Raw genomic sequence first — 5,725 nt, 5'->3', positions numbered from 1 at the left:
GACGCTTGCCGGCAGATGGGTCCATCCGTGCCCCGCGTTAATGGTCCCGTGTTCGAGTGTTACTAAATTTGATGCGACCAATATGGTTTTCAACGAAAGAGCATCTTGGTGTGCAATTTTTGGGAGTCATGTTGCAATCACTCGTTTGGCCTATCTGAAGAACCACTATGCTAATTAATTTGTTACACTCATGATGTTGATGGCCATGGACCCTACCTCCTCACAGATGGCTGAAGAGTTGTATGTTGGCTATTGGCTTCAAGAAACCATCACATTCTGATAAGCATCTAAAATTAGGCAGCACGTTTGTCATTATCTTATGTTTTTTAGGCCATGTCATCATCACCTTCAGCTTATGTACTACTGCCAGCTCTTGAGGTCTCTGAAGTTCAGAATTTGATGGACCTTAATCTGATGGAATGCTGTATGGGCCTTTGGTGCGCATGCTATCATGGACTCATACATGGGCCTTTACGTGCGCATGCTATCATGGACTCATACATGGGCCTTTGTGTGCGCGCATCCACACAAGTACGCAAAATTTATGCCATTATGTGAAAATTTATCTTTTTGGTGCCTATCCATGTTCGCACAAATTCAGTGACAAGGATGTTTTTTGGCCTATACAGACTTTTAAATGTTGATCGTAGGAAAACTCAGGTGCATCTAGAAATTAGTGAATACTAGTACAAATGCCCGTGCAATGCACCGGGCGAAAAAAAAACGCAAATCCTGCTCCACGTTCCACTTCTTATATCCAATTCTGACAAACGTCGGAAACAATGTTATCCTCATTCTCTATAAGGTGAACATGCCTTTGTGTTTGCCACTGGTTGAATTATCGCTTTTCGAGAGAAACATACATTGTGATTGTTGCATATACATACTCTTTGAGAGTTTAATAATTTATGTAACTAAATTACCATGAAATCAAATTTCATAAGATCTATATGTTCATACAAATTTAGTATTTTCTTTTATTTTGAGAAATGTAACTAAATTTGTAATAGTAACAAAAATAGTTAAAAATCTACACATATACTATCAAACCTTTAAAGAAGAAAAAAAACTCAAAGCAGTAGTAGATAAGCACAAATGGTCACAAATTTATTTTTTCTTGGTGCACTAAAATAAACGTAGAATAAGTTTAAAAACATGAATGAAATGTTTGCAAAGTTTGGATATGAAAAGAGAAGTCTGCAAGGTTTGTGGTTGCAAGGCTGCTTGTGCTTCACGATATGTCCGTGAGTATAAGCTAGTTAAGTAAAGAAGATTCTACATACTCCTGCAGTTAGACTTTTAGTTGGAGAACTGCAGATAGAAAGCATGGCCTGCCACCGTCGGTACTGTGATTGGTAAAGAAAGTTATGTAATCCTTATAGCATCTTATCTAAGACACCTGCACAGCAAATTAAATGCATGAAGAAGAAAAAATAATACTAAACTCAAACCAGAAAGAGAAACTAAGATAACTTAATGGATTCCTAATCCCAGTGTACATGCATTTTGCATTCTTTCAGGCTAAAAAGTTCTAGCAAACTAAAAGCATCACCAAGTAAACACGATTCTAATCAAACATCATGCATGTCAAGCTGCTATCTCCGCCTCCCCAATTAATGCCCGCCACTGTCAATGGCACATTAGAATCACAATTCTTTCCTTCCATCCCCATCCACAGACTATGCAGATTTGTTTTTTGAACTTCTGAAAGTTCGAATTCTTAATCCAGTGACTCTTGTTCTATCTTTGTATGCATGAGGTAAAAAAAAGTTACTGAGCAGTACCTCAGGAAAACCAGAAGGTTATGCAATGTTGAACTAAAACCACGACAAGAATTATGTAACGGAAGGAGTATAGAGTGATGTCCGTACGTGATGATTATTTCCTGGACATAATGTATACTCAGTGTAGGTTTCAGATGACAAACCAAACAGTATAAGCACAGATTCAAAATAGAAATATGTCTAAACTAAGCCTAACGACCACACCGACTGAACAAATCTACTGGGAGATCAGAGAAGTTGTGCAACAATAAAAGCAAGACCAGGATAGAATAGTACACAAGGTTGTCACACTTACATCAGAATTACTTGTGCTCCTATCATCAACCCTCACTGTCATAGAATTCACCTCAGCTTTTTCAGCAACGGAAGAAATGTAGTTACCTCCCTGCAAAAAAGTTGAGTTATCAATTGCAGGAAACAAATTGCACCACAAGGAAACATACTTATTGCCATGAAACATAATCAAAAGGACCAAATACTATTTACTCGGATTGTTAGTGTAATCCTACCATATGCTTAAAGCCTAAAGAAATTGGCTGTGAACCACAATAACCAAACAACAATAAAAAAATGAATTATTCCTATGCAAGCTTACAGATATATTTTAGTGGCTGTTGCAGAGTTAAATGGGTTGTACAGAGAATTACATAGTAGACTATATATGCTGAAGAACCATGAGCATGGAGATGTACTAAATTTTTGACTATCAAGTAGAAGGGAAAGAAGTAGAGAGAGAACAGTAGAAGAGGAAGGGGCAGCTCCAATATATCTACTGGGAAGCCTTACAAAAATAAGAATCCTACTGTACTAAGCTCACAAAATTGGATCGGAAGATTGTATGATTAGAATAACCAATAGGATTTTACCTGGTTGAAGCACACAACAAAAGACTCCATACATTTTCTTCAAGAAATTCATTGAACGTTCGGTGTGCGACAACAATGGAACCATAACTGGATTAGTAATGCCATAAAAATGTAATCGTATGTCAATATCTGCATGCCACCTATTTTACGTTTGATTCCCTCTATAGTGGCAGATAAGTTTGCTCTTATCTTTCAGACTGAATTGTACAATAAAAATGTTTTGTCAGATTTAAAAATCTTATTTATGTTGGATGCCCTCTATAATGAACAAGAACTGATTTTTATCTATCCTGAGAACAACTGGATCGGCATTGATCAGTTGCAAGTGCAAGCAGGCTCGGATAACCTGTAATTGAATGCACGTGCACAAAATTTCCTGGTACAACAGTAGTTACTTCACAGAACAATAAGCTAAACTGTTGTTACAATTTCTGTTCTAATAAGTTGAAGGTTTTGTTAGCATGACCAACTTCAGTTCAGGTGTCACAAAAAACATTAGTTCAAGATTTTGAAACAGTTAGTCAGCTTAACCGACAGACTAAAGCCATACTTCACTCACCACGGGCATCCAAGCATCCAGCTTATTTGCATATTGAATTGCAAATGTAATCAAAGGGGCGTAGGGATGGAGGTGCAAGTTAGCCCTGACAGGCATAAAATTCTGGATCACACCCACATATCCTGGTCCAATTTTCCAAGAGGGGTCTTCTTTATCACCCAGATGTCTGGTGTTAAGAAGTTCTCTTGGAGAGTGTCCTCATTCCACCACCTACTGTCAGCAGAAAACAGTTCACTCAGCTTCCAAACCCTTGAAATTCCCTGGGACATTAGGTATTCAGTGGTCAACCCAAATATGTTTGGTTGTGCTATCTCAAATTCTCTTCACTAAGCCTATTTCAAGTGCTCTCCTCCTTTTCAGGATTGCCTCCCAGTTGTGCGAACTATTGAGCTTAGATCTCACATTAATAAAAAATCACTATTAGAAGTACAATGTGCAGCCAATTGGTGTGCTAAAAAAACCAGAGCACCTTGTAACAACAAACCGGTTAACTGCTCACCTATAGAATGTTTTGCCACCAAATCTGCACTTCTATTTTGATCTCACTTAACTAATTGACAATGTGTGCCACAGTAGAGCAATCTGAATCTCTGCTTTAAACTGAACTAATCCTATGTATATGATTATGACAAGAGTTGCAAAGCACATGATTTTACAGTTCGCTTTCTACTAATCGCTAGACTATCACAAATCACGGTTCCATCTGTACCAGAATCTCGGTCAAGAAACCAATATAAAGTTGCCAAGCCAGAGTCAGTGTATTAATCCTCTATCTCTTTTATTCATTTAGCATTCACATTAGTAAAAAAGTACAGGCAAGTAAAAAAGTACAGGCAGGTAATATAGCTTGATGTCACAGATTTGCTTACAGCTAGGTGTGGTCAGCTTGAGGGTGCGGAAGCAAATGTCGTAGAGCGCCTTGTTGTCCAGCACCATGCACTCGTCGGCGTTCTCCACCAGCCAGTGAACCGAGAGAGTGACGTTGTAGGGCTCGACCACCGTGTCAGAGACCTTTGGAGATGGGAACACGGAGAAGGTGAGCATCATCCGGCCCGGGTACTGCTCCCTGATCTTGGAACCGGTGCCCCCGCCGAGGGAGTGGCACACCTGGAAGCCTCAGGACAAGCACATGAACAAAAGTCAGAATCGCTGGCCAGAATCTGCGGAACGAAGTAACTGGAGCGACTCCTCAAGAAAGGGGAAAGTACCTTGGAGGCAGCGCAATTCTCGGCCTCCTCGCGGACGACGTCGAGGACGGAGTCGATGAGCTCCCCGCCCTCGGTGTAGTGGCCCTTGGCCCAGTTGTTGCCGGCGCCGGACTGGCCGAAGACAAAGTTGTCGGGGCGGAAGATCTGGCCGTAGGGCCCCGTGTGCACGGAGCCCATGGTGTCGGGCTCGAGATCCATGAGCACGCACCGAGGGAGTTGGGAACGCGTGCTCCTGGTCGCCGCTGGCATACATGAGATGGTGGAGGCGCCTGTTGGCGTGCGGGATGGAGCCGGCGGGGACGGCAGCCACGGCGCCGCTGCTGGCTTCCGAGTCTCCGCGGAGGAGGGGGGCGAGGCGGGCCTCGATGTGCTCCACACCGGCTGCGGCAACATCCTCGTCCCGCAGGTAGACGAGGCAGGCGAGGCGGCCGCGATGCGACCACGCCCTGGCATCGACGACGCTGCAGCTCATGTCGTCTAGCACGTCGAACACCTCGGAGATGAGCCCCGTGCGGTCGGCGCTCGTCAGCTCAAGCATGGTGGCCGAGGCCGCCGCCAGCGACGTCGTTTGTTCGCACGGAGAGGCGAGGTCGAGGAGGAGGCCGGGGTTGCGGGGGACGGCGGCGCGGCGTGCCTGGGGCTTCGGGGTGGCGCACAGAGAGGTGCGACGGTCGCTGCTTGTGGTCGCCGGCGACGGCGTGTGGCGAGTGAGGCCGCCGGAGCGGTGCAAGGAGGCGCGAGGCGCGGGCACAGGAGCTCAGGCTCGAGCGCGCCTCTCCGCGCCGTCCATCCTCCCGGCGAGCGCACTCCATCCTCCGGTGCGAGGCACGGCGGCCGCCGGCGCACGACGGAATGGGCGTAGCCGCCGGCGCAGAGTGGATAAGAGGAAGGAAAGGATTGCGGACTGAATTGAAATGCCTATAGGGTTTTGTTTGTAAAAGTGAAACGTTTTTCTGGGTGCCACTAAAACAGGGACTGCGGGTTGATTTCCTGTAAATCGAGGGGCTTTTTTGCAAAACAACCACGACGGACGACCATGAGCACTAGCTCGTTTATTAATAGGTAAAGATAAGGTAAGCGGATTTCTTACCCGGTGTCCTGTGCTACCTGCTGGGTCAATGTGGGCCCGGACCTGGATGTGGACATGACAAATACGTGCAGAGTGATAGTGTTTAAGACTAACTTCTAACCCAAACTGATCGGTCCGTTTGTGTCGAAACGAATATAAAAGCTGGTCCAACGCGCCGACGCAAATGAACCAACGTCCGCTTTTTGTCCGTACGCGACCCATTTCAGACCCAAATTTGG

The 5,725-nt window shown here is 44.7% G+C and overlaps 1 pseudogene; it reads right to left on the bottom strand.

Moving 5' to 3' along the window:
• Positions 1–1,096: 1,096 nt before the first annotated feature.
• Positions 1,097–5,384, bottom strand: LOC125507994 (annotated as a pseudogene).
• Between the last annotated feature and the right edge of the window lie 341 nt (positions 5,385–5,725).

The sequence above is a fragment of the Triticum urartu genome, chromosome 5, assembly GCF_003073215.2.
Source record: "Triticum urartu cultivar G1812 chromosome 5, Tu2.1, whole genome shotgun sequence".
In the NCBI taxonomy this organism is placed as follows: Eukaryota; Viridiplantae; Streptophyta; class Magnoliopsida; order Poales; family Poaceae; genus Triticum; species Triticum urartu.
The sequence above is the reverse complement of the archived record's forward strand: the minus strand, read 5'-3'. Positions and strand labels throughout refer to the sequence as shown.